Source organism: Lacerta agilis, chromosome 5, assembly GCF_009819535.1.
Source record: "Lacerta agilis isolate rLacAgi1 chromosome 5, rLacAgi1.pri, whole genome shotgun sequence".
NCBI classification, from domain to species: Eukaryota; Metazoa; Chordata; class Lepidosauria; order Squamata; family Lacertidae; genus Lacerta; species Lacerta agilis.
Genome location: NC_046316.1, coordinates 42,495,489 through 42,508,293, shown reverse-complemented (window position 1 = coordinate 42,508,293; position 12,805 = coordinate 42,495,489). Strand labels below are relative to the sequence as shown.

Below are 12,805 nucleotides of genomic sequence, written 5' to 3'. Positions count from 1 at the left end.
TGTGGGCACCCAAGCCACTGCATCACTCCCAGAAGAGAGGCGTGGCTTGGGCATGCTGCAGGCCCCATGGTAAGTGCTGCCCGGCATTTTGTCACCCCCCCCAGTGGTAACATCTGGGGCGAACCACCCCCAGCGCACCCCCTTCTTCTGCCCCTGGCCCTATTAGTTACTAATTTGGATTGGTTCAAGGAACAGGAAGTAACTTGGAATGATCCTTACTTCCTGTTCCTATCAGTAATCTTGACTGTATCAGTAACCTCTCCCTTCCTGCACTGTATATGAAAGCCCAATTCCCAGCCCAGCACATAATACAGAGGAAATCTGAAAAATATGTCATGAGAAAACAAATGGTTCAAGTTATTTTATTCATTTATTAGATTTGTATCCCACTCATCCTCTGAAAGGAGCTCAGGGCAGCAAACAACCAAGTAGCGGAACCACTAAAAATAGAATTATTAAAAAACAACCAGGAACTTCTAAAAGAAATTAACATCATTTTAAAAGCAGCCACATTCTCTCACAGCTAATAACTGGTATGAATGACTTCAAGAAACAGAAGCCCAGAGCTCAAGTTCAGCACCCAGAAGTAGCTGTGTGTTTCTCAAGTTCCTGGCCGCATATGGACACAAATATTTCTTGTGCAACACTCCCCTTAAGACAATTTGCCTGCTGACATTCCCCTAAAAAGAAGTGACAAGTAGGTGCACTCGATGGTATCTAATTCACACTCATTTCCTTCTGAAAAATAGCCCCCCTTTTTAAAAAGGAAGAAAGAGAATGAGAAGCACTGGGCTTCATATTGAGGACTGTTTACACAACAAGTATAAAAAAATTAAAGATAAGGGAAGTGGCATTCATATGCACTCGTATTGTTGGCATAGTTTAACAAACATTGTTTGGCATCGCAAAAGTCCTTCTAGAAAACTTCCTTTCCCCAGGAGCTGACGAAAAAGGGCAGATCAAATTTCAGACCCACCACACTATATATATTCAGGTGTCTCTATCCTGAAGGTTACTACTTCCAATTCGCCTGGAATCTTAACCCAAGATGGATCACACTGTGATCTTCCTTTGGGTGCTACTTTCAGCATCAGGTAATGTGCTGTGTGTGTGTGTGTGTGTGTAAGAGATATTTGCTTCACCTTTTTTCTGTCTTGCATATATAATATGGTTACCAGATTTTTTAATGAATCTGGAGACACTTTTTTTTTTAAGCTGAGTAGCAACAGGGAGCCAGTAGTGGGGATGGTGAGGCAAAGGACCCTGGGCCCAAGCACACATGCATATTGTATAAAGGTGCAAAGCCCTTATTTCACACCCTGTGAAACATAAATGTGCAGAGTTTTTTAAAAACTTGGCAACTGCTGCCTGCCTGTAACTCCCAAGCCTTCCCCGATCAGTCAAAACAAAGGGGGAAGGGGGCAGGAGATCTGGACCGCAGACGTCCCCGGTTCCCCTTCGGCAGTGGCAGCGGCAGTGGCAATCAGCAGCCCGGAGCCAGCCGGTTAGTGCAGTTGGCTCTGGCTGGCTTCAGGAGCTGCTCGCTGCCTTGGTGCCCGCCATTTTCCTCACCGGAAATCCCCATATGATGTGTTGTGCATTTCCCGGGGACAGATTTCCAAATCCGGGGACTGTCCACGGGAACTGGGGATATCTGGTAACCCTAATATATAAAGTCGAGCAGCAATTTCAATAAATTAATGCTTAAATCAGAATTGAGAAATAAAGGACAAAGTCTGTAGCTCAGTGGTAGGGAAGGCTCCAAGTTCCACCCCTGGCATCTCCATGTAGGGTTGGGAAAGTCTCTTGACTGAAACACTGGAGAGCTACTGCCAGTCAGTGTAGACAATACTGATGTAGATGGACCAATGAATTTGACTCAGCTTCCCATATTCCTATGAAGAAATGAATGTTGACTGTTTTCATATCTGAACTGCTTAAACCTTTTAGTGCATAGTCATAGGTATCAACTTTGCTGTAGAAAATTGGCTGTCATTTGCTTTGTTGCAAACCTGGTCTTCAGATTATGGTCTGTGCATCCATCTAGAGTTAGTCATGCTTATGCACACTTGTAGGGAAGTAAGTGCCATTGACTTGTTTCTCAAGAAACAGGAACAGACTCCAAATCTTATTGAGAGCAATGGGATAAGTTAGTCAAAACCAATTTATTCTACTAGTTTCAGTGGGGTGAATTTTGGCAGGATCAGTATGTTAGTGTTTGTTAGAAAATAAATTAAAAACCATTACTCTATTCATTTCCCAACCTTGCCTTTGTTTGGCGGAAATTATTGAATGATTTATTACTTTGATTACATTTGGCATTAAATTCAGCGAAGTTAGATTCCAGAGAATAGTTTTAAGATGTAGACTAGGTAGATTATCTAGGGAACTTTTTCTAACCCTCTCCACTGGAGGCTTGAAAGAAAAACGGTTTTCAAAGAGGCAATTAAGAAGCTAAGTCAACATTTTTTTGTTAGGAATCTTCCAAACATATTGGGTGGTATTCAACTAAGTTTTACGTATAGTAAACACACTGAAAATAATGAACATGACTAAGTTAGGTCCATCAATTTTAAAGGATCTGCTCTGGGCAGAGGTGCCGGCTTCTCCAGACTATTTAGGGGACCTGACGTGACATCCCGACATCGTACACATGATATTATGCAACGTCCTGACGTCATGCGTGCGGCACTGCATGACATCCTGATGTCGTGCGACTTCAGGATGTCACATGGGTCCCCTCAATTGTCCAGAGAAGTTGGCCCATCCCTCTCTAAAGTAAGATGGGAGAGGAGGCTAAAGTGCCTTGGCCCCAGAAGCCGGCACCCTTTGTTCTAGGTAAACACCACTTCGCAGGTGGTGCTATGGGTTAAACCACAGAGCCTAGGGCTTGCTGATCAGAAGGTTGGCGGTTTGAATCCCTGTGATGGGGTGAGCTCCCGTTGCTCGGTCCCTGCTCCTGCCAACCTAGCAGTTTGAAAGCACATCAAAGTGCAAGTAGATAAATAGGTAGCACTCCGGCAGGAAGGTAAACGGCGTTTCCGTGCGCTGCTCTGGTTCGCCAGAAGCGGCTTTGTCATGCTGGCCACATGACCCGGAAGCTGTACGCCGGCTACCTCGCCCAGTAAAGCGAGATGAGCACCGCAACCCCAGAGTCATCCGTGACTGGACCTAATGGTCAGGGTTCCCTTTACCTTTTTAAACACCACCTAGAGTACAGCACCTCTGAGCATCAAATTTGTGCTCCTACTTATACTACCTATAGAAGACTTAAGCTTGAAAGGCAGTTTTTACCTCACTGTAAAATGGACTAGATGTATTGCAGAGTGTAGCTGCTTCTCCAGCATGTGCCCAGTTGAAGTTCATGTTTTTGATCCAATTGCACAGATGTGGTATGGGATCTCTCCCCCCCCCCCGCTCATTGCCCCTATAAGGTCCCAGCCATAAGCGCCAACTCCCTGGGGCCCTGAATGCCTGAGCACTCACAAAATTGGATGGAGGATTCACTTCTAGAACCAGTTTAGAAGGATTGTGGAAAGTAAGCCCCTCCCATAATCAACAGAACTGAACATTAATCACATACACTATTCCCAATCCTAAAGGAGAAAGCTTCATATCTTACAGAGCCAAAATGGGACTCCAAAAATGAAAAAGGAGGCTATCAATAGGTTTTCTGGTAAACCCAAGATTTGCAGTCGTATGGATTTTTTTTTTTTTTACAGAAGAAAAGTGAACCAAGCATTCCACATAGGGAACGGTGTCCTCAGGGGCCAATAAATATTGACTGTTGGGGTCAGGCACAGGAAACCAAAGGGCAGAGGGGAGCAATTTGATTCAGTTTGCATTTAAAGGTGAACCTACCTACCATGCACTTTCTGAAACAATACACAAACTAAAACACAGCCATCCTTCGAGATCTTATTCTGTGGATAGGTAATGCGTACACAAATGCATGGACTAGGATAAAGGGTGCCTAAACATGCATATGCAAGTGAAAATAACAGACGAAATGCATTATATTAGGGAAAACAGCTTTGCAAAAAAAAAAAAAAACGTGTACAAAGGGGCAAATATGTGTTTATTAGGACAAATTTGCACTAAAATGCTGATAAGTTTTATGAGGACTTTAAAAATTACAAACTAGATTGGAAATGTGAAAAACTGAATGGATTGGAAACATGAGGAATGGGGAGAAACCAAGATGCACAGATCTGCCCTTTCCTAGGTAGGGGGAAGTGAATTAGAGTAGGGAATCTTGCACTGAGGCCACTGCACACTCCAACATTTCTGTTGTAGGTCTCACTTATTTAAAACTAATTTTTAAGTAGTTATTCCACTCCAGCTGGTTTGGACTATAAATTCCCTGGCTCAGTAATGTTTTGTATAGGGACTAGCTAGGAAGAGAAGGTTGGCAAGGGTTGGTCAGTGCCAGAAATTTCCTTTCTCTCCCTGCCAGAAATAGCGTAGGTTGTTGCGTGACCATGACATCTGTGGTGTGTGATGGTGTACTCAAACTGGTTTAAGGAGGAGGAATTCAATGACTTGGAAATGCTTTTCCTTTCCTACACATCACTCTTTCCTGTGTTTTCTTGTGCGTCACCCATGTCATCACCCCCAGCATGGGTTGCATCCAATTTTAAAAACCTTACATTTTAAAAAATGAACATACCACAAGTTACACGTTTTATTAATTAACTACCTCTAATTGGAAATACATCACTTTTTTAATATTAAGTGTGCAAGGTACTATGCTGTGTAACATTTTTGCTTTAATTGTATTTTACTTGAATCTGCGTTAAATAACCCTAGTTACTGAGTGTTGCTGTTACATTCAGGTCCTGCTTGCAGGCTTCCCACAGGCAGAACAGGGTGCTGGACTAGCAGCTTCATCTAGCTGTTTCTGACTTCTGTGGTTATAGAGGTTGTCATAACTGAATTTGCATGGAAGCAAATATCTACAGTATGTCAATGCAAAGAGATCCCCCCCCCATTTGTCCAAATATTTCCCATTATGGAGAATATCCATTCCATGCAGCTATTTATGGCTGAGAAGGCATCAAGGGACTCTCCACCACCACAGTTGGTTGCATTCCATAAGAACTTTTGAATTATTGAAAACCCTTGAGAGGTTTCTCTGAGCATTCAGCCATAATTCTCAAGAGCAGCCTTTGTCAACTTGGTGCCTTCCAGATGTCATTAGCCTATAACTCCCATCCCAAACAACACGAATGGGGCTGATGGGAGTAGGCTTCCAAAAACATCCAAAGAGCACCAGGTTGGTGAAGGCTTCTCCAAAGGATTCAATGATGGAGGCTTGAAGATCAGTCCACCACCATTCACAGTGGGAAGAGATGCTCAGAACATCATTTCCTGCTGAAGCAGAAATCTATTGTGTCTTAGCCTTTTCAAGAGCAGTCTGCCCTCTCCTACCTACTCCCTGTCCTCAAGGTGAAGTATGTTTGTGTGTGTTGGGGAAGAGGGAAGAGGCAGCAGGCAGTGAACATCAGCATGGATGTAAGAAGAATCGAGACAGAGGGGCCAGTCCACTTCAGTCCTGCTCACTGTAATTCCACAGACCTAGGTGTCCAAATAGAGCACTGAAAGCATAAGCTGTGGGTCAGATAAAGCACAACAGTTGAGGTCCAATTCCTTCTTCTGCACTCATCCCCCAGTTTTGAACACCCAATCCCAGACAAGATATATATCTTCAGTTCTGGTAATGTCTGGGTGAAAAAACCCAGATATGGGACATATCTTAATTTGATATCTATATTCACACATGAGAGAGAGAGAGAGAGAGCGCACTTTGTCGTGGTCCTTAGACCCAAAATACACAGTACAACAATAGTACATATTAACAGTTATTAAGGTGTAATATCAGCCTTGCTGGCCAACAGAGGAGCTTTAGCCGGTACATACTGATTTCTTATTTTTATTGCCTTTGAGAAGTGTAACAGTATCAAACTTATCCTCAAGGAGAACCTTGACATCGAATGGGTCAGCATTTCCAGGTTGTTCTGATAGTATTGGATTGATTAGATGCTGTCGAACCTGTTTATACAAACTACAGTTTATTAAAATATGTTCCATATATTCAACATCCTGGGAACATGGGCACAGCCTATCTCGGTATGGGACACCAGCCAATATTCCCCTCAGCACTTCAGATGGGAAAACATTTAATCTGACTTTAGAAAACAGACGGCGATAGTTAGATACGGTCAAATTCTTAAGTTAGGGAGATTTCAAAAAACCCTACGCCAAATGATAAATGGGCATAAATCTGACATCAGGAATCACAAGGTAGAGAAACCAGTAGGAGAACACTTCAATCTCCCAGGACATTCTATACAAGATCTCAAAGTAGCTGTCCTATTACAAAGGAATTTCAGAAATAGACTGGAAAGAGAAGTTGCTGAATTGCAACTCATTACCAAACTTAAAACCATGGAGAGACCTGGACTGAACAAAGACATTGGATTCTTATCTCATTATACATGACAAAGCTATCTTTAGCCATCTCACCCCTTGCCTTTTCCTGTAAGACCAATTGCAGTCGTTAACAGTCGTCAACAGGTTTTCCACACCTATCAGCCAATCACCCATTCCCACCACCCTTCTGAGTAATGCCCCTCCCCACCCTCTCACTATATAAGGGTCTGGCGACTTCTCTTTCAGTGTATCAGAAGAATTTATGCATGCACACGAAAGCTCATACCAAGAACAAACTTAGTTGGTCTCTAAGGTGCTACTGCAGACCAACATGGCTACCTACCTGTAACTAAAAAAAACCCTGTAGGTATTGGAATCCTGACACAGATGGGCCACAGGTCACATGTGACCAAGATTGCAAATCACTGAAGGCGATATCCCATAAGCTCTGTTTCACAGTTTTGAGTGCAGTATCATACCCCAGGTGGGTAAGAAAAAGGCTGAAAGACCTATTGAAGAGGCCTTACCTGCCATGGTTTTTGACCAGGAGCCGATCATCTCCTCATTTATCAAATGAAGGAGTAGCCCACTCCCAAGGCCACACATGCAAATTCTTAGCCAATATTTCAAAGCATTCCACCAGTGAGTAGGGATAGAGAGGAATTACATGCTGCCAGGCTACAAACATTGTAAAAAATTAGTTTCATAGCAAGGCTCAATACACTCATTGTTCTCCCCCCTGGATATTATTTACACATCTCTCAACTATTGCAGAAATAGCCTTTCATTGCTAATCATTATTTTTCATTATACTTTCCCACAGTCATACAAAGAAGCTTAGCTGTCTTTAATAACCTTTAAATGTATTTATATAAAACAATAAACTCCTCTATTAACCTTAACCTTTATTAAGCTCAGCAGTAGTAGCTTTAGTAAATTCACTCACTAAATATTTCTACTTTGGTGTTCTTTAGCTTGTTTTCCTTTTAATGTGTTTTAGTCCTGGCACCTCTGCAGTTGGATGTTGATTGCTTTAATTGAAGTAACTGTATACATTTGCTCCTGCCTATGATAGTAAGCCAAGCCCCATTTAGTTCAATGGGACATAATGTCTTGAAAGTGTGCTTCCAGCTTCAGCTTCCAGCTGCCAAGCAAGTCTTTGTGTATGGGTGTTAACAGGTTTGTCTGTCCAGCAACAACTTTCAGATGTGAGTTTGAGTAAGTATAAGGTTTAATAGGATGTTCTAACATGAGTTTATTAAGCTCTGAATTCTTTTTAATATCAAATGTATGTTTTTGTACATGTTTTAGATTGTCCCTGCAGAAGGAAACCCTTTTCTTCAAAACATGTTAGGCATTTACTACAGTAAATTTACTATAATAAATCTTTTGGGAGGAACTTTGAGATCCCGTTTCTATTTTGCTTTTTACATCGGTGACCCAGACATTCTGTTTACAGCCAGCTGACCCTTGTATCTGCCCTCTCTGCGATTGCAAAGTATTAACTAGGAGATCTTAAGTGGGTTTTATCTGGGATCATAATTGATCTTCCTGGACCTGGGGTTTCCTCCTTCCTTACAACAATCTTTATTTGCTGTACATATTTGCTCTGTTGCACCTGCAGGGGTTATTACGCCTTCTACAGAGGTTTCTCTGGGGTTCTATGGAAGCGTTTTGAGATTATACTAGCACCACTTCAGAACAAAAGGATTATGAAAAGGAGCTATTCTGTGTGTGGTTAAGTGGCAATAATCGTAAATTCAGTGCTATCAGATTTCCAGAAGCCAGTAAGGTTATAAAGATCATCAGAAGAATGATTCATGTTGTTTGAATTTTTGAAGTACTAACATTCATTCCCTTAATACTAGTCAAACATTGTGAAATGCTGCTCTTAAAACAGATCTGAGTTTTGTTTAATAATGTCCCATTTAAAGTGTCTAAAAAGTAATTGTTCAAACTACATTCTTTGATTATTATTTTTCCTGTTTGCAGTTTATACAGTAACATAAAAATTTGCCACAGTTCTGGCTGTGAGAGAAATCCCTTTCCAGCCCCACCAGCGTAGCTAAGGGGGGCAGGGAGGGCGGTCCACACTGGGTGGCAGGCTTACCCAGAGGGTGGCCCGGGTGTCGCACAGCCTGCAGAGCACCCCAGCACTGCCAGAAAAAAGTGATGCAGGGTGTGGCACCAGGAGAGCACCCAGAGGGGACACCCTGGAGGGGCGCAGCTGGTGTGTGCCAGCCTGCAGGTCTCCCTCCCTAGTCCTGGGTGCCCAGGCAGAGGCAGCAGCGCCACCCCGATACCTGCTGGGCTGTGCCAGGCAGGCAGGCATTGCCAAGGTGGAGCGAGGCAAGGCTCCACTGGGCCCACAAGTGCAGCTACAAAATCAGCATGGCCTGGAGCTCAGCTCATTTGCCACACCCCATGGGCGGCTTGCCCTGCCCCTGTGGGTAGCGCATGCACCAGCCCCGGGCACCCAAGCAGCTTGCTATGCCACTGCCAAGCCCTGTCAACTAGTGGCTAACCTCTGTCTATAGCAATGTCAACCAGCAATCAAGGAAGGGGGATGTGAGTTGGCAAAGGTTCTTCTTGACTACTGCCAGCCACAACAGTGCTGGTGCTGTGGCCCAATCCTGGAATTACAATCCAGGAGTATACTAGAAAGAGCAGGTTCTCCCTCGTGTATGCCACTCTGGCTCTGCCTCCAGAAGCGAGCTAGTGTTGCAGATTGGCCTCCAATGTACAACTTCCAAATTGCACAGCTACTGCTTTGAGCTCAGATGAAATGGAACTTTTAGCATACAGTGCTCTTATTCATTTGGGGTTTCTTTTTGTTTGCAGGAACACAACTTGATTGCATTTAAGATTGAAGCCCTACATATGAGACCCCTAAGATTTTTTAACTGTATTCCACTCTAATGGTTGAAGAAATTGGATTTACTACAGCAGTGTCCTTCTTCTTCTTCTTCTTCTTGCTTGCAAAAATAGCATATTTTTGTTGCTGCGAGCATGGCATTCAATGAAGCCATTTTCTTCTTCTTGATGAAGAACATTTACTGCTACATATTAAACCCCATCAATTCAATGAACAATTTTGAAATTGTATTCTTGCAATGTTTACTTGATTCTCTTTCCTCTCTCTCTTTTCTTTTAAACAGGAGTAAAATCTGCCACAACAGTAGCTAAAGGTAAGCAGCAACTCTTCTGCTCCATAATATAATGTTGAATTCCAGCTCTCGGCACGCTGACAATACAGCATCGCTTTCTCATGCAAAAATGTGCTAGTGGGTAGCCTGCAAACCCCTTCAGATGCTATTGGAGGAGCCTGATTGTTAGGGTTGTGCATGCCCCTCAATGCAACCTAGGACCCTATCTGGCACACTGGAGCAACCCAATCTGACCCAAGCTGATCTGGGTCCAACTCAGCCTGATCCAATATCTTGTGAATTGCCCTGTGATCTTTGGATGAAGGGCGGTATACAAATTTAAGAAATAAAAATAATAAATAATAATAAGCCTGAATCTTTTTTGGGAGGGGTGTGACAGTTCTAACCCTAGTTAAATATTTGGCCAGAAGGGGAGAAAGAGAAGGAGAAACTGCCTCCTTCTCTCCCCCCCCCCCCCAACTGCATATTTCATTAGGGTACTAAATCAAATACATCAGATTTTTCCCCAAATACCCATAGCAAAGCATTCAGAAAAACCCTTGAATTCTTTGCATTCTGGCTTCTTGTTCTTATAAGAATGCCTACCACGAGCTAAACCTGTCTATAGGCCTGTGCTGCAAAGAAAAGCTGGATTCACTGGGCTCGTAGATCTAGTATTTCTTCTTCTGCCAATGGCAGCTCTCTGCTTATGGCGCAGGGATCACCTGGCTTCACAACACACATTATATGTGATGCTGAAGATGGCTGAAGAAAACAGAAGGAACACATGAAATTCAGTCCTTGTGATTCTGTCCTCTGGGTCTTGGTGAAGCTGGAAAGTTGTTACTGGGATCTGCTTTTGGGTGTGAGGGCGTGGGGGGGGGGGAAAGCAGTGCTTTGATGCAATACTCAGCGTTTCTTTTTAAATATATGTTAGATATCTACAGTTGTGGCAAGACTTTCACAGATCCATCGGGGTCATTTTCTCCTCCATATTACAATGGTGGTGGAGATGTCGTAGAGTGTCTCTGGACAATCGCTTCCTATTATAAGATTCCTATAGTGCTAACCCTTGATTATTTCAGGTAAGTCCTTCGTTGCCGAAAGCTAGTGTTTTGTACTGTCAGCATCTCCTTGTACTTTGGCAATAGCTACCACTGAAGAGGACATTATATTGTCATGCTTCCTTTCCTCCTTAATCTTGTTCTTCACTTTCTGCTTCTCTTTTTCCACACTTACCCCTTTCCATGTTCTCCTGGTTCTTTCATCTTTTCTTTTTCTTTATATGTTTGCTTGTTTTGAATAACTAGAGCATAAGGATACAGAATTGATATAATACATAAACTGACTGATTTCGCATAGGGAAAAAAAATACTTTGTGTAAATCATGTATAAGGGCTTTTCACCTGAGCAGCTTGTTGATGGATCGGGTTCATTTGCAAGGTGTGAGGGAGCTGACATCACCCATAAGAAAGCCGCATTGTGGGTTACAGGTGTGCCAGTTTAATTCATTTTTTAAAAAAAATCATCATTACTGAAATCACAAAGGAATAAAAGCATGCATACCCTTAAAGCAGCTTATGAAAGATTGTCTCGTCCCTTATATACCGGTACCCAGTCACTATGCTCTGCAAAGAAAGAAAGAAAGAAAGAAAGAAAGAAAGAAAGAAAGAAAGAAAAGAAACATTTTCCAGTTTCAGAGTCCATTCCAGTTGTTCTGTTATTAGCAAAGCTAGTAAAAAAATGGCTGGCAATTCCATAAGTGCCAGGGAATCCGGGTCAACTATGGCCTGTTCTATACACTTGCATATCTCACTTGGGCTGTTGAAGCTTCTGAGTCTTCATTCACAAATTTAATAAAACCAAAGCAAGCTGAATGCAATGTGCCAGATGCTGATTGCCTTGGGAAAGGGAGAGTCTTTAAGGTGACCATGTCCTGTGGGCTCATCCATATTATATACTAAATAAATAAATAAAGTTTCCAAAATTTCCTACAAAACAGTGTCCATGACTTTTGTGGGAAAATCCAGAGCTAACACTCCTGCTAGAGTTTTGCTGCATATATTTAAAGCGGGAGAGGAATGATGTGCGGACCCCAGGACTGGCTCCCACTGAGACGTTGTGAGATGCATTCTGAAATCTTTCCTCCAGAGCTTATTTCTTGCCAACCAATGAGACATTAATCAAAATACTACAATATTTTGTGCTACAAGGCCTTTATATGTCCTACTTATCTGGGAGCAGGTCCCAGTGAACTCAAGAGTACTTGCTTCCAATTAGCCATGCATAGGATTTTGCTATTAACATGTGACGACAAAAAAATTAATTGAACTCAAGGGGTGACAAACCGCAGGTGGGCGAGGAGACAGAGTTTTAAAAGTTAACAATGTGAGGAGAAAATGAAATCATCAAAATCATATAAATAATAAAATCATTGTCATCTGATACTTTTGAATGGGTGTGGACTGAGGAATTCCTTTGGGCATAAGGTGTCTTTGCCCTGTACTATATGACTAATGGCACTTTTCCCTTCACAGTTTGGACTGTACTCGTGAATACATTCAGATCTATGATGGACTGGTACATCATTCAGCACTACTTGGGCAAATATGCGATGGCTCACGTCAGGTATTCGTTTCACGTTCAGGCATCATGAAAGTTGTACTCCACAGAGGGTCCTATCGTGCAGGCTCTGGCTTTTTTGCCTATTACGATATAACAGGTAAGCCTGGAACTCATACATTTACTTTCCATGCAGCCGAATATGTTTGCTTTTTGTATGCAGCAATAGAATTTTGTAGATCGGATTAGAATTTGGCATGTGGGGATTTGCTTCAGGGTTACAATAGAGGGACTTTAACGCAGCCAGAGTTACGACCATTGCTCCAATACAAGTTTAAAATATAAATGTGGTTTTGATTTTAAAAGAACAAATATTTTTAAAATATAGGTTGAGTCTTGACATCTGCGGGACATTATAGCATTAACAATTGCTAGAATGCTGACTGTTCTATAAAATGATGTGTTTTGTTTATAGATCTGGTAGCCTCAACAGTCCCTGAATTAACAACAGGTAATGAAATCTGCTCACCTTTTTTAAATGTAGGGAATATGAAGGTCCCTGGGCATAAGAGTGGGCTTGGCGCAGAGTAATGGTCATAGGTAGTAGTCAACTAAATTTTACTGAGAGTATATCCATTTAAATTAATAGTCCTAACTTGGTCATG

The 12,805-nt window shown here is 42.3% G+C and overlaps 1 protein-coding gene and 1 long non-coding RNA gene across 3 annotated transcripts in view; both read left to right on the top strand.

Moving 5' to 3' along the window:
- Positions 1–12,805, top strand: part of DMBT1 (deleted in malignant brain tumors 1) — a 145,423-nt gene that overhangs the window by 46,896 nt on the left and 85,722 nt on the right. The gene's annotated exons all lie outside the window — the stretch shown is intronic.
- LOC117046932 lies at positions 7,533–12,315 on the top strand. Of its 2 annotated transcripts, none has more exons than XR_004426639.1 (4): positions 7,533–7,640; positions 9,591–9,620; positions 10,516–10,663; positions 12,116–12,315. It is a non-coding gene; the product is annotated as an uncharacterized LOC117046932 (long non-coding RNA). The 2 variants fall into 2 exon arrangements; XR_004426638.1 differs by having other exon boundaries at positions 7,533–7,650.